At 37.4% G+C, this 23,769-nt stretch overlaps 1 protein-coding gene across 3 annotated transcripts in view; it reads left to right on the top strand.

The window, feature by feature from the left end:
• The window catches only part of Esr1 (estrogen receptor 1), a 426,367-nt gene that overhangs the window by 57,559 nt on the left and 345,039 nt on the right, over positions 1–23,769 (top strand). The window contains exon 1 of one of the 3 annotated variants that reach the window (XM_021237951.2): positions 6,860–6,978. The exons of 1 other annotated variant lie outside the window; for it this stretch is intronic. The gene's annotated coding sequence lies outside the window, so the exon portion shown is untranslated. Of the gene's footprint in view, positions 1–6,859; positions 6,979–22,272; positions 22,512–23,769 lie in introns of those variants that run through there. One more of the 3 variants, XM_087193444.1, reaches the window with a different exon arrangement.

Here is a 23,769-nt window from a genome sequence, read left to right as displayed (position 1 = left end):
GGAATGGCTGCTTTGTTAGTCAAAGTTCCATCACTTATAACAAATACCTGAGATAAATCAACTTAAAAGGGGAAAGTTTTATTTTGGGTCATGGTTTCGGTCCATAGTCACTTTGTCCTGTCACTTTGGGGCTGTGATAGCACAGTACATCGTGATGGGAGTGTGTGGAAGAGGAGCTCGGTTCATCTCATAGCAAACCAGAAAGCAAAGAGACAGGAAGAGTCCAGGGTCCCAATTTTCCCTTCAGGGACATGTCCCCAACAACCTAGCATCCTTCACTAGGCTTCACCTAGAGAAGGTACCGCTGTCTTTCACAGTGCCTCAGTCCAGGGACCAAACCTTTAGAATATGGGCTTTTGAAGGATATTTGAAATCCAAACTATAACAGCTTCTTAAATACAAAAAGAATGAGAGAGAGAGAGAGAGAGAGAGAGGGAGAGAGAGAGAGGAGACTCAATGGGTCTTATCAAGGAAAGATCCTTAAGATATGTTTGGTATTTAGTTATGTAAACTTATACTTACTTTTGCAGGTACTTCTTTATGCTTTTTAAAATGTAGATCCAAGTGTTTTATATATTTAATTCTCCATGGAAACTCTAGCTATTTATATCCACATTTATTAGGAATTCAATTTTTAAAAACATGTCTGAGTATATTTTTTTCCTACGGCAAAAGTTTTCCAGAAAGCAAAAGTTACCTATGTAACTGTCCCTGGTAAGAGATATTATGTCAAAAATTGTTCTAAGTGATGGCAATTTGGACATTGACTGAGAAAATTGGTGGCTAGTAATTTGTAAGGTACATGGGAGAGCCAGTGAGGAAGAGAGGTAGTGTTTGGATCTTTTTCCCAAATTTGAGTCAATGTCTTCTTGTAATACCAATGAACAATGAGCCTCCAGTGTCCTAGGTAGAGAATGCTATTTCTTCTCTGGATATTTTAAGAGGAAGCTTTTGTCATTTTCTTTCAGAGCCAGAGGGATGTCTCGATGAAGAATATTTTGTAGGTTTCTAATGAAAAAAATTTATACGACCCAGTATAATTTTGCCACACTTTCCAAAGTGGTTTTCCTTTTTGGTAAGAAATGGTCCTATTATTTTCTTGAAGTAGAAGAATCTTTGAATGCTAATCTTAAAACAAGATGTTTTTAGATAGTTTTTATTTTGCCATCAAATGTACAATTTCTGAAGACACGGGATTTGAAAAGTCATTGCCAATCAGATTAGCATTGTTCTGGAAATCAGACTTAATTTTATGACTATGATTCAAACGAACAAAAATAAAAACCCTTCATTCTCTCAACTGGAAAGCAAAAGTCAGAGTTCAGACTGCTCATCTTGCCTCTGTAAGCTTTTGTTCTAGGAGCTAAAGTGTTATTTGTAGAGAAACCTGGAAAAGTAGCCCAAGTAGACAAAAAATTACTTTCATGTGAAATGCAGTAAAAACAGTCTTGGAGAACTGGAATTTAAATAGTGTAAGTGTCTCAGTACTGGTTTTTGGACACTGAAAATAGCATTCCATAGACATTGAGATATTTAAGAAACCATGATAATCAAGCATTAGCATCAGTGAGCTCTGTTTTTAGCTGAACTTGACTTTCCATATGAACCTGGACAAATTTACCTGATATTGGTGATATTAGCTTCTTTAGGGTCACAGCTGTGAAGTGGGAGCAGGTACATGCTCATTTGCCTGACATTTGCATATATTTGATTCATAATTCTAGAACTGGAGAATTCATTCATTGTCTATTTGAGAGTAAAAGTGGATTGTTTTAGTATTACTCCTTGTGGATATTTGTCTCATTTGTTCTCAGTAATGTTTTCTAATAACCCAGTTTACCATCATAGAATACATCTAGTAGAGACAGTGAGATATAAAGAGTCTTGGGAAATGGGTACAGTGGCTCTCAGAGGACAGTTCTGGTGGACTATGAATGTTTTATGAAATCATTGTTGGAGAGGTTTAATAGAACATACATTTTGAAAAGATAGAATATTTTCATGGAGCTGCAAATTAAGGAAAAAACCAAACCAAACAAAACAAACCCAAACAGAAAGAGTTAACATTCAAACCAGGAGACTTACCTGGTAAGTTTTGCTTAAGTGGTATAATGGGATCCAATTTAAACAAAGCATTTTCAGTTTTCTCAGAACAAACATCCTACATAAACACAAATGATGATATGAGACAGAGATATAACTTGGTCCACAATATTTTCCAAAACTGTGCTGCCAGTTGGTGAGGCACATACGAAAGAAGATAAATAGTGCTAATAAAATTTCATTTTGTAACCTACTTTATATGGTTCAGAGCTGGAAACAACATATAATAGGAAGATACTTTACCAAAATACTTTAAATGGAAAAAATTATTAGCCATATTTCCTTGCAGTGACCTTGCTCTAAGATTTCTGACTCTATATATTTAAATGGTGGATTTGGTTCTGTATTTTGGTTGGCAAATTTTGCAGACACAGCTTTGGTAGAGGAGACATAATAGTACCCTGCCCTGAATGCTGGTCAGGTAGGGACACAACAACAGTGGCTTTTAGCAGCTACCAGATTTGCTAAAAGCAGCCACATCCAATTAGCAGTAAGTGCCATGCACTGGGTGTTACTAGGAATTCAGCCTCTTTTGAGGCTGGTTCACAGTGTAGTCTTTAAAAAAAATAACAAAAATCTTACTCATACTGTGGGAGAAGAAAGAAAAATTAGCAATGCCAAAATGCAAACACTGTGACCTTTATTATTAACATTGACTTCAGATATAGGGGGCATATGGAGTGAATGGCACTTCTCAACAGCATTATTTCTAAATATTGTTTTATTAGAGTTCACTTCTAAATTTTGAATTCAATCTTAGTATCAATGTTGAAATTGTTTCCTTAGAAATTTATAATATTGCCACCCGCTGCCTATGTGTGTTTCCATTGTTTTTTGCAAAACTTTTTCACCAGGATAATAAAAATTATCATTTCAATTCGCAAAGATGTAGGGAAAAAAGAAGATTCTCTTTGACCTCCTTTCCAGCCTTCAAATACACCACAATGGAAAGGACTATTGTATGCTATTGAAAATGTTGTCAACGTGTAGTACTTATTTTAAAAATTTTCAACATTTTTCTCTCTTAAGTCTGACATCCTTTTCTTGAAAATGTTTACATTCAGAAATTTTCTGGAGGGTTCTAGGCTGTAGGATGATTCTTATGTTTTTCTGCCTTTTTTCTTTTAAAGGGTATTGTGGGAGAAACACATCTGTTGAGTTCAGGATTTTCTCATGCCACCAAGGCATAGTAAGATTAATAGACTAATAATTTATCTTGTTGCAACTAGAGTGTCACTGTCCTTTATGCTCTGTTATGATTCTTTTTTTTTTTTTTTGGTACCGGAGATCAAACTCAGGACCTTGTGCTTGTGATGCAGGCGCAGTGCCACTGAGCTACATCCCCGGCCCTTTTGTTTTGATTCTTTAAAAAGAGCCAACAACACCAAAATCTTCAAAGCTCCTGTAGAACATGAAGTAAATTTTATTAGTTGATGAGATTCTAAGATTCCCCATGATGAATAAATTAGAGATATTAAAGTTACAGCTTTTAAACGTAATATACTAGTACTATAACCACTAATTATATGCTTCTTTGATTGTTGATGTGCTTTAAATTAGGATTATAATATCCTGTCAAAAATTCCACAAATTGCTGTCATTTTGGTTTGTCCTACTGACCATTGAGAATTAGGCAATTTATATATACAAATCAGTTTGAAAAAAATTATTCAAATTGGAAGCTTTCCTCAAAATTATTTATTTGATGGACTTATAATGAGTTTTAAATTTCCCAAGAAATACCACTAGTTTGAATGTGTAGATAACTGCCAATAGTGCTGACTTATTAAACATACAACAATATTTAGGGAAAAGTTTGGTTAGACTTTCTCAGTATGAAATTTCTAGATTCTGCTGTGTCTCAATTACACTGTTTCTGTGGGAAATCACAGAAACCCATGGTTAAGTTTCCCCACCTCCAGCTTCTTTCTTTTCTTCTACCCGCTTTCTCTCCCACTGCCCCCTTTCTGTCTTGCTGGCCTGTTCTTAGAGTCCATTATTTTCTGTCATTGATACTAGTTTGCTGACATGGGGATGAGTAGAAAGTTATGCCCAGGAGCAAATCAGTTATGATAGTTCCGAGCAAGGGTGTGGACGCGAATCTTACTTAGCTTGTGAGGAGGTGAGAGTAGGAGACACAGGAGGAAACCGACAGTAAGGAGAAGTTAAATGCAGAACAAAAATTCACCTCAAGATGGTCAGTGGAAAGAAACATTTTTGCATTAGAGTTACAATTTAGAAAAGAAACAAAAATTTATTTTTAATTAAGAAAAATGTTTCCTGTAATTTCCTAAGTGTAAAAAGTGAAAAAAGCATCTGCACCTTGCAAGAAGTTAAGCTTTCCATGATTAGTTAAGCAGTGTTACTAAGTCTGGCTCCCATTGGAGAGAACGTAAAAATCTCTATCTGTTTTGTATTGTTTTACTTGATAAGGAATAGACTAACAGAGTGCCTATTCTACCCTGCCTTTGGCCTGTAAAATGAGATTTATGAAATGAAGGACAACTGAAGATGATAATCCTCCCCATTTCTAATTATGATTTCTTTTACTGAGACTAGTGGCCATTTAAGCAGTCTTCACTGACATTACTTGGGACAACTGCTAAATCTGATGTCAGTTTTAGCCCTTATCTTCTCTGACCTGTTAGCCACAGTTGGTTCTTCCTGACATTTTGAGCCCTCCTTGACCTGTCCTTTATACCCTGCTCTCCACTGTTTTGCCTTTCTTCACTGGCTGTACTTTCTTGGTCTCCTTGATTCATTGCTTCTTATTTCCATACTCGTTCAAAGTTGGCACTCCCCAGGATTCAGTCCTTGGACTTCTCTCCTTTGTCTCATTCACTTCCAGTATCATGGGTTCATACACCTTCTATCATTCTTCCCCCTTTGAAATCTGGACTGTCCATCCAACTGCCATCTTGACTTCTGCAATCGGATGTCTAACAGGCTTTTCACACCTTACATGTTTAAAAAGAAATTCCTAATCTTTCTCCGAGCCTTCTCATCTCAAAGGGTCCCATCTTGTTTGACCACAAATTCTTCCTTTCAGATCTCAGGTCTATGGGGTAACCTGTGGGGGTAACTCTTGAGTCTTCTCTTCTGCACTGTTCATCTAAACATTAAAGAATCCTACTGGCTTTATGATAAAAATACACCTGGATTTTGGCCATTTCCTACCACTGCTGATCCCACCACTTTCACACTAGCTACCATCGTTTGCTGCCTGGAACACAGTGGTCACCTCAGAATTGGTCTCTCTGTTTCTGCCTTTCCTGCTCATAAGCAGTTAGCTCTGTACTTTTGTCCTTTAAAAATGAAAATCAGGTGAGGTGCAGTGGTGCAGGCCTGTAATCCCAGTGCTGTCAGAGGCAAGTGGGTTGCAAGTTGGAGCCCAGCCTGGGCGTCTTAGTAACTCATCAAGACTCTGTCTCAAAATAAAAGATAAAAAAGGACTGGGGATACAGCTCAGTGTGATTGTCCTGAACTGCAATCCCCAGAGCTGCAAAAAAAGGAAAAAAAAATCAGATTTTCTTATGACTGTTTAAACTCTCCCAATCACCTTAAAAACCACTCAGTAAAGGCCAAACCCACAGGGCCCACCCTTACCTCTTGGACTTTTTGCTGACTCATCCTCCTTCTGCTGCTGGCATGCCGGTCTCCTTGCTGCTCCTTGGATGCCCTGAACTGGCTTCTCATCCAGAACTCTCACATTTACCATCTGCTCAAATGCACAGCTTAGGTCTACTTGCAACTTTATTTTCTTCAGGTGCTTAATAAAATTTCACCCTGGCCAGGCCTTGTCTGACCACACAATTTAAAATTCTAACTCTCTCCATCTCCTCACCACTGCTCATATCCACCTACTCCCTACCTTACTTTATTTCTTTCCCTTTAGCCTGGTTTTACCTACTGTGTATTTCATTTATGTATTTGTCTGGCTCCCTACACTAGAATATAAGCTCTATGAGGTCAGGGTTCTGTTTTGTCCAATTCTGTATTCTCAGTATTAGGACTGCACATAGCACCTAGTAGATAATTAATGTGTTTAGAATGAGTTTAATAATAAATTATAATTGGTCAGCATAAATTAAATGATCACACAGTATCTCATTATTTGATTGGATGAGAAGGAAAATGGGGGGGTGTGGTTTCCAAACAACATTACTCAGTATTTAGGTGCTTGTTCACCTGAGACCTATCTGACCTTCTTCCGTGGTGGATTCTGTTATCCCTCTCCCAAATCAATTCAAGACTCTTGCGCACACCTTTTACTAGTACCAAAGCTATTTTAACATTCCATTAAAAAGCATTCAAAATTCAAAAACAAGGCCGTATTACTTTAACTCTGACGTTACAAGACTCTCGGTTTTATAACTGTTTAGAGAAAATGTGGAAAGGTTGAATATGTTTGCTGGCCCCAGTCTTTTTATTACTCATCTCTATAAAGAAGCTTTTAAGGACGTATTAAAAAGTTTCCATCTTTCTTGTCTGTAGCCCTCCTTCTCATCTTCCTTCCCCGTGCCCCAAATGGTCAGAAAGTGAGACCCCAAGAGTCAGGAAGAAATGCACCCCAGCCCAGACTGGGCTGCAGCTGGCTTCCAACCCTGGATGCTGACCTAGAATTACTGCTCCAGCGAGTGTTCTCTAAAAGTGAGCGCATGCATGTTTGTTAAGAGCAAGCTCTCAGGGAGCCGCCGTTATCTCCAGAAGCAGACCTTCTCACTTGGACCCTGTGCTTGTTTGTGCTTCGCAGATGTGTTTCCTCATGCCCAACTAGAACAGAGATGAAGGCTGCGAGTCTCAAATCAAGTGCTGCAACCAAGGAGACAAAAAGAGAGATACAGCGGGATGTGGCGTGGTAACCTGAGACAGCAGGTAGTTTTTCAGAAAAATGAGCAGCCAGGAATGACTTCATCCATTTCCTGTAACACGGCAGTGGTCTGACCTCGAGGCATCTCCTGAAGCAGGCTTCTGAACACAGCAGCCATTTCTAGGGCTAGAGGCAGCATGGCATTTGTCTCTGATACAAGGTAGTTTAGAAACGTTAGTATAGCTTGCAAAATGTTAGGAATGTAAAATTACTCAAAGACTCCAGAACTCCTGGGCGTTTTGAATGTTCACACTATATAAATGGTTTGTGATTTTGTTTCTTGGCCATTTAGCATCCTTGAGAGACACCTGTGTGCTAGAATTTGGTAGGAATTGTGTGCACTTTAATCAGTCATGAGCTGGTTTGTTTGCTGGTTTGTTTGCTTTGTCTAATAGAGATAGCAATATAGATGCTAAGATACAGACTACTTGATTATTATAGAGTCCCCTTTCATCAATGCAACTTAAAATATACTCCCTCTGTTTGTCTTTATGCATTTATTTAATAATCTTCAGCTGATTTGCTCTTTGTAAGCTGTTCCATAATAACTCCAGGGCAGCAACAATAATGAAGCATTTAGAGCCAGAACATTTAGCATGTTTGAAGGAATGTCAAACCTGCCCCAAGCCCTTTGTCTACAGAAGAGGAAGCTAAGGTTGAAGATGGGCAGTGACCCACCCAAAGTCACACGCTGATTTTCTGTCAGAGTTGAACATTAAACCCACCTAATCTCTTCCAAGTGTTCTTGTCATCACAATGAGTTAAAATGAAAATTACTACAAACTTTGGAGTAGCAGCAGCAGCATCAATAACAATAATAAGAACAAATTCATCAAAATGTACTACATGGTCTAGAAAACCAAACATTAAACTTGAGTACTCCCATGATTTCCCTTACATAAGAGAGTGTGGCTTTGCCAATATATCAAACATTGGATTTGTAAATTAGACTCATTTTAGTATTTAAATTGTGCAAACAGTTGAAGGTGTGTTAACATTTCCTTGGCCTTCCTGGCCCTCCCTGGCTGTAGAGCATCACGGTGCAGAAAACCACCTGAGGGCTGATACCTAGACAATAGAATTCTTGGGATGCAGTTTCATTTTTGATTAAAATGGCGCAAGCCTGTGCTTATATTTTATAAACATTTTTGGTGATGGATATCCAGTGGCATAATCAAAAAGGAAGAGACTTTCCTCAGGGATCACTCTTAGAGAAGTGGCTTTCCTTCTCTGATTGTCAGAGAAGTGGCTCTGGCACTTTTCTTTAAGCATCTAGAAGGGTTGGTGGAATTCAGAGTGTTTTAAAGTTGTTAAAAGCTTGATGAAATCTCTTGAAATTTGTGCTAGAGATGAATCTGTGCACAGTGTACTGAACACTGCCTGAAGTGCACATGGGTGTGTTTGAGGAAACTGACATCAGGGATCATTAGGCATGGAAGATGTAGCTGAGGTTTGGCCCTACCCTTTCAATAAGTTCATATTCCCAGGACACTAATTTTTCAAGGATATCTTGGGCTCTCAGCTCTTCCTGAACTAATCATTGACAGGTTATTTTGTTGCTCTGTGGGCCATGACCATGTTCCACACTGTGTGGGTTCAGGGGTAGAACTTATTGCCTTTCTTTGATTTCCACAAAGGGCAACCTAACAAGACATTGTGGTCAGTGGTAGACTCTGCAAAAGAGAGACATTGCCACACACAGGAACCTAGAAATACAATACCGAGTGTCCCTCTTCTTAAGTTCATTATCCAACTGAGGCTTCCAAGGTCCCTCCTGTCTTCTTTTCCCAATATTTCCACTCTGAGACAAGCTTAACCTCTTAATGTTTTTGCTGTCTCATTTAGAATATTTTAGCTCATCTTTATTTTGTTCTTTCCTTCCAGAATCTGGTAGAGTCATTGTAAAATTCCTAGATAAGTTCTGCTTACTTTTCCAGCCTGCTTCCCACTATTCTCTTGTGACAAGCTACCCCTGAATCCTCCTAGGCTACTTGCTATTTCCTGAAACTTCTTCATTCCCACTGTGACAGTAGACATGCTGCATACACCTGTCCTCAGACTGCTATGAGAGCCAAATGAAAGCTATTTACAAAACTGCAACCTCTTCCTTAAGTCCTGGAGAAGTTGGTTGACATTATTATTAGTTAAGATACTCAGAAAATGATCAATTAATCAATTAAACTTCCATTAATAATTTCTTGAGAGATATAAAACTCTATGATTGAGATCTGCCATGGAACATTAGAAAATATTTATGTGAATTGATTTGCATAGACAAGTGGTAGATTTATGGTTAAGTGCACTGCTTTCAAGAAGGCATATAAACATCATTCTCTCTCTCTTTTTTTTTGTACCGGGAATCAAATTCGGGACCTTGTGCTTGCGAGGCCAGTGCTGGAACCACTGAGCTAAATCCCCGACCCATAAACATCATTCTCTATGAGCATGCTGTGCTATTCCTGAGGAATGAGAGCAAGGCCAAACATATTCACACATTTCTTCTGGTCCAATGCTATTTCCCCCTGCTAATTATTGAACACATAGAAATGTAGGTCAAAAATAAAAATAAAATCAAGAAAATAATATCTTGGCGGTTATCACTTAGGTGTTCATTTTAATGTTTATTCTTTATCCTTATTTTTAAAAACCACTTTTCTTTGGAATGTATTAGCTAGCTAAAAAAGTAAGTATTCCCATGGAGTACTTTAAAATAGTAAAACAATTGTGCATAGCAAGGAACACTGGGCTCTGTCACTCATATTTCTGACTCTGTACAGGAAATGTAGCCTTCAGCCACTCTTTCTTAGACAGGATCAGATTCTGGATCATATTTCCCTTGGAATCCTCACTGATGACACGTTCAAATCCCCATGTCTCTATTCTTGAGCTTTGTGACCATGAGACATTTCTGTGACCCGGTTTCCTTGTCTGTAAAATGTGATAATGATGGAATGCATCCCTTTAGGCTTGCCGCAGTGATTATGTGAATTAGTCGATGCAAAATAACATCCCTATAGCAGGAGGCCCTTAATAATATGTTAGTTATTATTATCATCTTATTTCCAGCTCCACCACTCATGAGTCATGTGACCTTAAGCAAATTATTTAACTTCTCTGGATTTCATTTATCTCTAAATGAAGGTACTGGATTTGATCAGTGGCTTTCAAACTCAAGTGTGTTTCAGAATCGCCTGGAGAGTGTGTTAGACATGAAGTGTCAGCCCTATCTCAATATCTGGTTCAGTAGGTCTGGGATAGGGTCAAATCATTTTAATTTCTATTAAGTTCATGGGTGACACTGAAATTGTTGATCTGGAGACCATACTTTGTTTATAAATAAAACTGTTCTCCGTCTTTACTGCATATTCAAACCATCTGGGGAGTTTGACAAGCCCTATGCCCATGCTATGTCCCAGACCAGCAAAATCACAACCTCTGTAGGTAGTAACCAGGCCTTGGTGACTTTTAAAGTTTTTCATGTGTTTCCAAAGAGTCACCAAAGTTGGTAACACTTCTAATGTCTCTTTTAGGTAAAAAATGACTATACTTTTAACTTAAGTGATAGAGAAATGAATTGGTTACTACAACTCCCTCATCCACTCTGTCACACATAGGCTAATGCTATGAGGAAAAAAGCCTTTCTTTAATGAGGTGTTATGTGTATTTTTAGAGCATCCATAGAAGGTCTGCTGTACAGCATGCAGGGATGGTGCATGCTGAACTACTGCTTTGCACATTGCAGATTACTGTTATAAATCAGTTTTGTTGATGTCTTGTTTGATTACTAGAATGGTGTGAATATAATTCTTTGAATCCCGGAGTGTTGCTGTTACCTTTAAAGAGTTTCCTTAAGTCCTGACTCTTCCATCTTATCTTCTTGGTCAGTAACTGCAAACTAATTACATCCCCACTTAACCTCTGTGGGTGCGGGGGAGGGAGTGTAGGATATATACAACACACACACACACACACACACACACACACACAGAAACAATAACCAAACCAATACAAAACAGAACAAAACCAAATCACTCTAATTTTCTAAGCAGGGTACATACTGATTTTTGCCTTAGCCATTTATAAATTTTATGCCATGAATAAGTTTCATCTTTTCTCTATGTCTCAGGTGGCTCTGTGAAATAGAGACAATTGTAGAACTACTTCATAGGTATCTTAATTACTTTGCTCTTTGCCGAGACACAATACCTGACACTCATGATTTCAAGAAGGAAAGGTTGATTTTGGCTTATGTTTCAGTTCATAGTAGGCTGGCTCCAAGGCAGGACTGCACGGTAGAGGTACATGGCAGAGGGGAGGTACTCATGGCATGGCAGACAGGAAGCAGAGGAAAAGAGAGCTCAAGAGAGGAGCTGGGAGGGGCTGGGGATCAGTGGCACAGCGCCTGCCTCACAAGCGCAAGGTCCTGAAATGGATCCCTGGTACAAAAAAAAAGAGGACCTGGGAAGCGAGATCTACCTACCCAGGTCACACCCACGGACTAGGCCCCACTCCCTAACAGCAAGTCAGCCATAATTGTCCTATAAGCCAATCAGCTTCCAAAGGTCCTGCCTGTGACTACATGAGGCTTTAGGGAACCATCTAGATATAGCTGGTAGCAATAGGCTTTTGAGGTAAAGTTATTTACATAATTAGTCTTGAAAAATTACCATTAATAATCTAATGTTTTATAATATATTTTAATGTATAAAGGCATGTACATTTTATCTAAAGTATATTAAAACAAATGAGTATAAAATACATAATATACACATATAAATTAATATGTTAGAATATACACCAAATATTTAAATTTTTCTGTATTTCTAAACACAATTTATTTCCCTATGTGTTATGGTATTTATAAAACATACTTATGTAATTTTCAAATTATCACCATGGTAGCTTCTGGAGAAGCAAGGCTCTCTAATGTTCTTTTGTATCATCTTTATTACTTACCACTCTGAGACCACCTGTCCCCATGAAGTGTCTCAAAGTGCACGTCTTTCAATGTTTCTACATATTATTTCCTCCTGACTGCATTTCTCAGTGGCAAAGACAGATTCTCTTCCCTCTTACATTGGAATGCATAATGTGCCATTCCAAAGCCTGAAGGCAAAAATCAGTAGCTCCCTTAGAAAATGAAAGTGAAAATGTGTTGTTTTCTTTGGCTTGTCTTTGCTGTTGGTTTTTGGTGTGTGGATGTTTTGTGTGTATCTCCCCCAGCCAGGGTTGGGGGTTGGGAGTGTGGAGTGGGTGTTAGGGATGACAGACTGAAGGGCGTAGTGTCATCCATTGTGTTACAAGGGTTAATGGAGAAGGATTCTCCTAGCCTGGAGAAGTGCAGAGACATCCCGTTCTAAGAACAGTTCATTACTAGTTACATAGGAAGAAGGTGTATTAGTTGGAAGAAAGCCAAGGAGATTACGCAGAGCTCAAGTGCCTTCCTAAGACACACCAATCATCCTTCATTCACAAATTCAGTGAATACGTGATAAGAATGCTAGAAAGAATAGCAAGACTCCTGATTTCAAGGAAAGCACAGTTGATGGGAGGCTTGGAGACAGAGCAGAGAACTAGAATACGACATGTTAAGTACAGTTAATCTCACCCTGGAGGAAAGAGTGAGGGGCTAGAGAGGGAAAGATGTTGGAAGATTACCAGAAGTCAAGCTAGTTAGAGGAGGAAGAGCAGGGTGGCCATGTGGGTAAAGGGAAGGAGGCTAAAACCTGCAGGGAAACACAGGCAGCACAGTGTACTGGAGTCCAAAGTGTGAGGAGACGCTGTCTTGCTTTGCTGTCAACAGGGGAGACTGGCAAGGAGGCTGACAGATGTACCTGCTTTGTTCAGGACTCTGGTTTCCTACAGAGAAGGTGAGACTTTCAGTACTAAAACCAAGGCAATCTTGGGCAAACAAAGCAAGACAGTTGGACATCCTATCTTTGTGTGGGTATCTGTCAACTGAATCAAAGGCCTGTATGGTTTGCTTTGTTTTTCTGCTGAGTAATAGAAGGATATGTTAAAGACAGAATAGGGAAGAGCAGGAAAGAGGAGGTATGATGTTTGTAGACTAGAAGAAGATATCCTTGTTGAAGAATGTGTTCGTATTTTGGAGGAAGAGTGTTTCAACAGCTAAGGACCAATGGGTGGGACTCAGAGGGGTCCATGTGCTGTGCTCTTGAGAAGGAAGGACGGCGAGAGAGGCTGAGCAGAGAGCTCTTGGAGAGAGAGAGAGTGTGTGTGTGGGAAGATATTGCTGGAAGTTAATGGAAGAATTGAAACAGGAAACAAATTTAGTGGAATTTCTTTAAAATGTGTGGTTCCTGTCCATGGTTCATTAACCATGATAGATAACATAATTACATCCATTAAAATTACCTTTTGCCATTTTGAGATATTTATCAGTCACAATGATAGTCAGTGAAGATAGACTTAGATTATATCTTCTGAAAATGACATTATATTAACCTATACAAGTGCCAGTGTCTGCTACATAGCTTTAAAATTAATCTTGAGATCAAATAGGACATATGTAAATATACAGCTTTATGTAATTCTGTAGGTCTGAACAGATCTTCCGTGCTTTTCCATTTTAAATTAGAATGGCACTATGAATAGATATGTCAGCCACATATCTCATTGAAAATTTTCTAGTAACCTCATTAAAAAGTAAAAAGAAACCAATAAAATTAATCTTATATTTTGTTTGACACGATATAGCTAAAACATCATAATTTTAACATGTAATCAATATAAACAATTATTAACAAGATATATGGCTTTTTCGGTCTATACTAAGTCTTTGAAATTCAGTGTATATTTTTCACTTATAACAGTCTCAATTCAGATGAATAATTTTTATTAGGTATATTTGATCTTTATGCATGTACATTTGCATTTGAAAAAGTAGATTCAGACACCTAAGGTGCTAGAAATGTATTTCAGTTTTCAATGGCAGAACTAAACATCAGGTTTAAAATTTAAATATGATTAACTAAAATGAAAAGTATTTTCTTGCACAGTAATATGGCTTATTCACTCAGAAGAAAACTAGTTATCTGAGTGGATAAGCCTTAGAATAGGTGATCAACAGCGCTTGAAACATTTGGCGCACATTAATGGCAATTAGAAAATACAAAATTGGGCATCATCTTAAAAATTCTATGTTGTATTAATAACCAAGATTCTACTTTGAGGGGCTGGGAATTTAGCTCAGTGTCACTGCACCTGCCTCACAAGCACAAGGTCCTGAGTTTGATCCCCTGTACTAAAAAAAAAAAAAAAAAATTCTATTTTGAGTTTCAAAAGCAAAACCTACTAAGCAATTGGTTTATTGATAACACTGTTCTGACTACAATTCTGAAAATTAAAGGTGCTAGTAATGTCCTTTGTTTATTGATCAGTAATTCCAAGTTCAAATTGATCAAGGGAATACAATCTGCTAAAAAAAGGTCAAAATACTATCTTGACCATGGTTTGAATTCACATTTCTCATGTAAAATTAAAGGATAGAAGTATTATCACTTGCTTAAAAAGTAATCCAAGCTAACCAAACTATTAAATGTAAGAATTTAAGAGACATTTCCTCAGCCACACTAGCTGTATGTTAAGTGCGTAACAACGTATGGCTGGTGGCTTTATTGGACAAGAAAAACATAGACTATATCGGTTGTAAGAATTTAAAATGGCACCTTTTATTTCTCTCCTTTGTCATGGTACTGCTTCTTTTTTTCCTCTTTAGCTGATGACAATTTGAAAATCCAGTTTACGCCATTCTTATAGATATTACTTCCACATGCTCCCTGTAGGTGGCAGCACTTTATCCTGAAACTAAAAGGAGGAGGAGTTGCTAGGACTTCTCAGATTCTGGCATTTTTCATAGAGAATCTCAAGTCTCAGGAAAATTCTTTGGTAGCATAGGGTCAGAGTCTTTTTTTTTTTTCTCTATTGTCATTCTGCACAGATGGCTATTGATTATGGAAAGAATCTCGCAGCCTCCAGCCTGCATAATGGCTCATTGCTCAGATAGGATAAAAAGCAATGAAGCTGGGCGATGCGGGAGGAAGGGGGCACAGTTAGACCGGTTATCACAACGCCTTTATTTGCTTTTGTCCACCCCTCACCTGTGGTGCTTCCAAGCGCCACTTAATAAAACTTCTCAAAGTGGAGGAGGGGCAGTTTTTATTTTATATGCTGTGGCAAAACGAGCCTATGTTTTCATTTTCCACTGAAGGTTGTAACTGAAGTTTTGAGAATAGATGCAGAACTTCATATTGATTTTGTGTATAAGATATCCACATCCAGTACTGAAAGGACTTAAGAAAAGACATCCAAGGTTACTATTTACCTGTAAACTGTATAAAGTTCATGCTTTTAATTAATTAATTATTTTTTTGTGCCACTGGAGATTTAACCCAGAGCCATTGCACTGAGATACATCCTTAGATCTTAAAATTATGTTAAAAAAATTGATGCAGGATCTCACTAAGTCACCAAATTTCCCAGGCTGGACTTGAACCCGTGATCATCTTGCCGCAATCTCCCGGTGTGCTGGGGTTACAGGCTTGCACCGCCACACCTAGCTCATGTTTTTACGTCTTGAAGCACCTCTCCCCACTCCTTCACGCTGCCCTAGTGGTGGGGACAGGGTCAAGAGTGAGGTACCGTGGACAGGGATGGAGAGATTCAGGGCTGGCTTTCCTGAGGATTGGTGTGTATCTGTGTCTAGCCCATGAGATCTGTCTGGTACTAAATCCCAACATGTTGTGGTTGGGCATCTTGATTCTTTTTGATTGACATTTAAAAAATACAGGTTCTCTTTACGGTAATTTTCCTTTAGTTTGTTTCCCAAATAGAGTATCAAGGTTCTGCTTGAATTTAATCATGACTTTACTTCATAGCCAGAATATTTGTACTGTAGTTAGCTAGTATAATAAATCTATCACGCTACATTTTTGATTGAAGAAAAACTGTAGTTTTCTTAATATATTCTTCAGTGCTTTCAAACTAACATGAAATGGATCGTAATGGCTGTGGAATAGAGGGAAAGATTGGGAAGCAGGAGCACTGACCTTATTTGTGACAGCTCTGTGTCAGCAGGTGTGTGGGCTCTTTGGCAGGTGCTTGCTCACATTGCTTCCTTTAACTGCATAGCAATTTTTTTTTATAGATAAAAACCCTGGCCTTACAGAGGTTCAACACAGATACAGTCGAGAGAAGAAAATACTGAAATAGTTTTGTTTCTTATCTTTTTAACAGAGATAACATATAACAACTGAGTCTATATTAAGACATTTGAGAATTGAAAATCTGTTGTCAGACGTATACGATCTCTTGGACTGTATCTTCTTGGTTCTCTTTATTCTCTTCAGACTATTCTTTCATCTGCTTCACTAACAGCATTTTGTCTTCCTTTCAAAACTTCAGCAGTTGCCCCAAACTCAGGACTTGCCTTCTATTTTTTTCTTTATCTTCTTAATGATCATATTCATCCCCTGCATTCAACTATCTTCCCATGCATATAATTTGCAAATTTACAGCTCTATTCTTCTATTAGTCAGGCTAGAATCATTGCTCAACAAATATCCTCATAAATCTCAGTTTAAGTTCATAAGAGTTTATTTCTCTGTCACACACATTCTAATGTAGATACTCTATACCTACTTTTCTGGGAGACTCCTTAAAATGTAGTGACTTAGGGAGACACTATCTCCATCTTACTCTATTTTATGTCTTGGACCCCTTTAGTAGTCTGGAGGAGTCTCTGAACCTCCTCCTAAGATATTTTTTCTAAATGTGAAAAAAAGAAAAAAAAGACATCATAATGGATCTAATAACTAAAATTCAACTTTTATTTCAAATTAGGGGTAGGTAAATTTCAAGGTAACTACACTGTATATTTGAAGTAAAATATATGTAACAAAGCCACAGGTGATGCTAACCTTTTTGTAGTTGTTGCCTGTATTCATGAGGGATAAAAATTTAATATGAGAAAATGAAAAAAATGGAAACAAAGCCTTTGAAATAGGCAGGGGCAGAAGGGTTGAAGGGAGGCCAGGGGAATGGGGAAAAAAAATAAGAACCAAGATAGAGTACTTAAAGGTGCAAATTCCCAATGATGAATGTCATTATATTCTATACCTAAAATGTACCAATAAAATCAATTTAAAAATGAAATAAATTCCTTTATGAGCTATGAAAAAAAAGTCAAATTCTAGTTAAAAGTCAGCAAAAATAAAGACAGGTTTTCCCCATCCACATTGATTTGACTCCTGAATGGTACAACCCAAAGGTCTACTGATAGAATTACCAGAGTCTTCTTACAGCCCTCTGCTTGATTGTACACATCCAAATGAATGAGAAGCAAAGACTGTGGGATAATAGGGGACACTTGAGAGGCCAACCCTGGAAAGGACGTACCCACTTACAACCATAGTTCTACGGGCTATAACTAGTTATTCCCCACTCGTACTCCAGGTTTAAGAGGCTGGAAGTTGCATTTCAGCTGTGTGAGAAGGAAAGGTGTGTGCATGAGGTGTGGAGCAAGAAGTGTTTGAATGAAGAATTATCAGTGGACACTAACATTGGTGAGGGAAAATAGGCTGGAAAGTAAATAGTTTCAAAGTGTCAAGGTACTTCCACACAAGGTATTTATTAGTTGCGAAAGGAAAACAGTAACTTTCCACAGAGGAGGAGATCAGGTAGGCACCCCCTTATCCAGGTGATCAAAGCTGACGCCAGTGGTGGTCCAACTTAACATCTTGTGCTTCCTGATGTATCACTCAAAGGAGAAGCGAAATTGTTTCTATAGTGTTTTTGTCTATAACCCTTAATCTGAAGGAGACATCAGAAAATCTCGAATTGAGGGACGTCTATACAAAGTCTGGCTAACATTCTTCACAGTTGCCCAGGCCATGGACCTTTCTAGATCAAAGAAGGCCAAAGAGACATGGTGACTAAATGGAAATGTAATCCTGGTTTGCATTTTGGATCAAAAAATGGATATTAGTAAGACAATGAGAGCTAGCAAAGTCAGAAAAAAGTTTATAGCTTTGAAAATAGTAGTGTATCTATCTGAATTTCTTGATTTTGATACTGCAGTTAAGCAAGAAGAATATGACCTTGTTTTTGGAGATCCATACAAATATGTGCAACTTGTTCTTAAACGTATCAAAAAAGCACAATCTATTCTGTGTCTGTCTGTCTATCTATTACCTATGTAGAATAATGTGAAAGATGATGGATCTATATAAATGGATAGGCAGATGAAAGGATGATAAAGTAAATTTGATAAAATATTGATGTTTTAAAAATGTTGATATTTAAGGAATTGAGGTAAACATATATGGGAATATTTTGTGCTTTTAAAGAACATTTCCTTTAAGTCTGAAATTATTTTTTAAAAAGACAAAAATTAAGCTTTGCTCTTCTAACTTTCATGTGCCTTTGCCTTCCTCTTTCTCAAAGAACCTTTGGTGACAGTCTGGATTGGTCACTGATGCTGTAGTTAACACCAGAATAAGCCTAGGAGTTTCTGGGACATGTGGAAAGGCTGTAGTTCTCCATATTTTAATTCATTTTCTTGGTAATATCAAACCTGTTCTTGAATGGATGGCTGTTGCCTACCAATTTGCATACCAATCCTGTAGATTTTGGGATTTTATTTTCTTGATAGTGTCTTACACATATGGGTAGATTTTAATGCCAAAATCATAAATGGTTTCACCAAGACTTCATTGGAAAATCTGGACTTGAAGTCTACTTTTGCAGAGTGTTTTGCCAAGCATGACTTTTTAGAAGAAAAGATCTGATCGAGTTCATTTATTAACAAAGACATATACAGGTTGAGAATTCCTAACCTGAAAATCTAAAATCCAAAATGCTCCCAAATCTGAAACTTTTTGAGTGCTAATAGTGAAAAGTTCCACATCTAACCTCATGTGATGTGTTACAGTCAAAACAGGCACACTAAAAATATTGTATAAAATTACCAGCAGAGGGGCCGGGGATTTAGCTCAGTGGTTTTGCTGCCTGCTGCGCAAGCTCAAGGACCCGAGTTCGATCCCTGGTACCAAAAAACCCCCCAAAAAACAAAAAACAAAAAACCAGCAGACTGTGGATCTGAGATGTGTATGAAATATACATGAATTTTGTGTTTAGACTTGGGTTTCATCCCCAAGGTATCTCATTAAGCATATGCAAGTGGTTCAGATCTGGAAAGAAAAAAAAACAAAAAACAAAAACAAAATCCCAAATATTTGTGGTTCCAAGCATTTCAGAACAGGAATATTCAACTTGTAATACTCTAGGAATCTAAGAAAATTTCCCCTTTTTTCTTTGAATAAGGAGCAATTATGATAGCCTTTTAATACCATTTAAAACAGTTGGGTTTATATTCAACTTATTCTGATCCTTAATATATATGATTTTGACTCTGACCACATGCAATGCCGCCTCCCCCATGAGATTATAGTGAGGAGGGAAATTAAAGAGATATTAATGACCCTATAATTTTTAACTATAATTTTTATCATAGTTAGGTAACCCATGGACAGTTTTCCTACGGCTCTAATTTGGGAGAAAATCTTCTTTTAATTAATGTTTTTAGACATTAAATTTGTGGGAATAAATTTGACTTAGAAGTAAGGTAATTTACAAGTAAAGTACCCCAAAGCCAAAGGACCTTGATGTATTTGTCAGGGTTCTACAAATAAAATCCAGCAGAAGCTCCCCAATTTTATTCTATTGGGAGTAGTAGACCTTATATAAATAAAGGAAATTTAATTATAAATAGGACTAAAAAATCAAAAGCTCATGCAAAAGCCTACCCTCTTAATATTATTTACTTTTTTTTTTTTTTTTTTTTGTACTGGAGATCGAACTCGGGACCTTGTTCTTGCAAGGCAGGCGCCGGAATCACTGAGCTAAATCTCTGGCCCCAATATTATTGACTTTTGAAAAAATTTTAAATAAAATAGATATGATTTGTATTATGTTTTTTGATCTATAGTTATATACAACCTTTTAAATGTTTCTACAGTGCTAATGCAATATAAATACATAATATGTATACGTAATATTCTATTATTAAGTTTTATGCCAGAACTCACTCAACTAGTCCATGAATGTTAGAATTTGAAATATTTTTCCTGAAAGATAATTAACCTCTATTGGCCTATAAAGCATCTACATGCATTTTACCTCTGTTGAATGAGCTGCTGAGGATAAATCCCCAGAGTAAGATTGCTATATCTAAGAAAATGCAAAGATTGATAGATTGATGACAGATAGATGTGTGTGTGTGCATATTCTTACTATATGTTATTTTAAAATGTTTTTAACAGTTTGTAGTGGTGTATACACACTATCTGCACCATTTTAATCACCATCTTACTAGATTTGGGTACTGGATCCCAATATTTGCCAAATTCAATTCTGGAAGACAACAGAGGGTCGTGGAGAGAGCTTAAGGTTGGAAGTTAGGCAGTTTTATGATACAGTCCTGTCTCTCAGGAATTTCGTGATGCTGGTCAAAGTACTTAATCTCTATGAGTTCAGTTTCCTTTTAAAAAATGATTAATAGTACATAGAGCTTTTCTGAGTTTCAAATGAAATAGTTTGTAAGACACCTAAACATGACTTGGTGGAATGAATCTTTCCTTAATAAGAAAATTGGTGGAACACTCATCTTTTGCTCTGCATTCTCTGCTAATTTTGTAGGAATAGCTCTCTCAGTATGAATAAGAAGCAAGGCCAAGTTTATCTTTAAATGGGAAATCCTTCCTCTCAATAGCATTTAAGACTGATTTTGGATATTCCTTCCAAAGCTTGTATCAGTTCTTTTTTTCAAGAAAATATCTTTTACAAGAGAATTATATGATAGGATGCATTTTAGCAAAAAACTTGAACTGGTTTTGAAAATTTGAAAATTAATCTTACAAAGCAGAGAGTCCAGATGTAGGGTGAGATGGACTGGAATCCAGAGTTGGGTGAATCATTAGCTTGATAATGTTATCAAAGACCTGGGTTCTTTCCAACTTCTTGCTCTGTCATTTTCCATATATCTGTTTTATCCTGAGGCTGGGTTATCCCATTATCAAAAAGTTGTTTTCATCAGCTCTCAGAATAAGGTTTTCTTGTTCACCTTAATAAGAGAACAGGGTAAAAATATTCCTAAAATTATGTGAGATTAGTGATTCAAACTGATTAACTAAAATTAAGCCATATGTTTATCCCCGACCAACCAGATTAGATTAATCAAGATCTTCTGATGCTGGAGATAGTGGAAAGAGATAAGATTTTATTTGAGAATCAGTGAAGTTGTAGAGCCTACATTTTTGTCAGCGTCAGTGGTATACACTGCAAGAAAAACAGGTTTTGGACACATTGATCATAGCTTGCCTTACTATCAGAGTTTTATTAATTTGAAAAATAGGCCAGATAATTTAAAGCTGTTTTCAATATCTATTGACTTTCCCATAGCCTTTGAATTCACACTGAGAAATAATTTATGATTTGAATTATTGTCTTGATTCAGGACTATTATTGATCTTTTGGATTTTGTATCACAATATTACTATGCACTTAAGAGACAGTAGAGATGTGCATATATTTGACAAATGTTCATTGAGCTCTTATTGCTTACCATCCATGGTATTTACTGCTATGGGTGCAATGGGGAACATAGCAGGGTCTTTGCTATTGCAAATATTATAATTTATTAGATCAATAAATTCATGTTTTAAATTAAGGCTGGATTGATTTCTTTGTGCATCTCAGTGTAACTGCCATGCAAACAGCACATTCCATTGTTATGGCTTGCATCTACATGTCTCCCTAAAAGCCTCATATGCTCATAGGTGGGGCATTTTTTGGGGGGGCTGGATTAGGGTCTGTAATACTGGGATTAAGTATATGTGGTCCTAATTATTTCACTGGCTTAGAATAGTTCAGGGTGTGGATAATTGGAAGGCCCACCTTGGGTGTGGGTGGCAATACCCAAAAGGGTTGTAGCTTGGATGGGATAAAAGGGAAAGGCTTTGTGGCCTGCTGCTTGCTGACTCTTGCCAGCTCTGCCATGGACTGTCGCTCCTCTGATGCTACTCTGCCATGCCACCCTGCCTTGGAGCCAGTCCACTGGACTGAAACCTCTAAACATTGAGCCAAGATAAACCTTTCCTCCTTTAACATTGGGTGTTGAGTATTTTGTCTCAGCAGTGAAAAAGTAAACAAGGCACTATCTTGTTATAGAAAATGGAAGACAGATTTCTTTGGCACTGATGTCATAAATCTCTTATCACTTGGTTAGAAATTTCACTGAGAGAGGTTGAACTTTGGTTCACTGCTGTCAGAGGAGACAACTTTTTTGGTTTATGTCAACTTTCCTCAACTCTGAATGGATAATCCCAAATAGCCTGAGTTGGCAGGTTAATTTGTTTAACAGCACTTATTAATAACTTCCTCAGTATGTAGCTCTTAACAAGCACTTACATAGACGCAATCTTTATTTCTTCTATGAGCTTCCACAGAGGCAGTTGCAATGGTGAGTAGTGGAACTGAACAGAACATTTAGGATCTATAATTGACAGGCTTGGTAACAATGGAAAGTGAATTTCTCAGCTAAATGTAACTGAATGTGGGTGACATATAGAGAGATAGGAAACAGTGGAGGGAAGGTAGATTAGGCTAGACGAGGTAGATTATGGGTTCTGGGACATACTAGGTTTCTGTAAAAGGGCCATGTAAAAATAATGATTCAAGGGTTGGATATTTATTTCTACATTCCTGTCAATCAATAAACTTCCAAGAAAATGAGGTTTAAAGACTGTTTTGAACAACATAAATGGAAAGTTGTGGTAAGATACAATGGCATGATAGCTTACAGAAGAGTTTTAAATAAAAGCTCTAAGAGGGGAGGGGAGAACTCAGGTTATATTAGCTTGGAGGGAATAAACAGAATAAAGAAAATAGAGAGGTGGGAGACAGGAACATGATAAGTAAAACAAGAAGGAAATTCTTTACCTCTACAACTAATGCTGATGATTTGTGGTGACATTCCTGTAGATCTGAACAATTCACTTGAGCACTATATGCTCTTATTTTTTCAACTCTAAATAAGAAAATATTATGCAATACTTGTCACAGTTTTCTCAGAGCTTAACTCAGACTGTTAATGAAATTAAAATTGAAAATCTATTTTTCTTGCAAGAGATTTCATTATAAATATTTATTAAATTAGGGTAAAACACTCTTGAAGTATTTGTTATACAGAATTAAAAATATAGTCATGACTAATAAAGCCAGATGTAATTTCAATTATACTCTAGTTATTAAAATATAATTGTTATATAGCTGTAACTAGTATTTGATTTAATGTGACTATTATTAAATATAATTGATAAATATAACTGGGAAGATTAAAATTAAACTATGAAGAAGAATCCTAAAACTGCCTACTTCTTTCCAAGAGGTCATTGTCATTGGGTCCATATGAAAAAAGCAAAGGAGAATTAAGCCAATTTTATTAGTTAGCTTCCTCATCATTGAGACACAAGTACCAAACACAATTTACAGAAGGAGAGGTTTAGTTTGGGACATGGCTTCAGGAGATTCAGTCCACGATTGGGCAGTAACATCATGGCGTAAAGGCGTGGCAGGGAACAACTGCTTAGTTCATGGCAGTCTGGAACCACAACAGGGGACCAGTGCCAGAGAGCAAGGGGCCAAGGACCAGATAGTGCCCAGTGTCACACCTCCATGACTCACCCAAAAGTGTGCTTCACTGACCTCCTATGTGGCTC

This window comes from Heterocephalus glaber, unplaced genomic scaffold (genome assembly GCF_053883595.1).
Source record: "Heterocephalus glaber isolate CG9 unplaced genomic scaffold, H.glaber_assembly_v1.0 deba00001593, whole genome shotgun sequence".
NCBI lineage: Eukaryota > Metazoa > Chordata > Mammalia > Rodentia > Bathyergidae > Heterocephalus > Heterocephalus glaber.
Note: the sequence above shows the minus strand (reverse complement) of the source record. Positions and strands in the feature narration are given on the sequence as shown.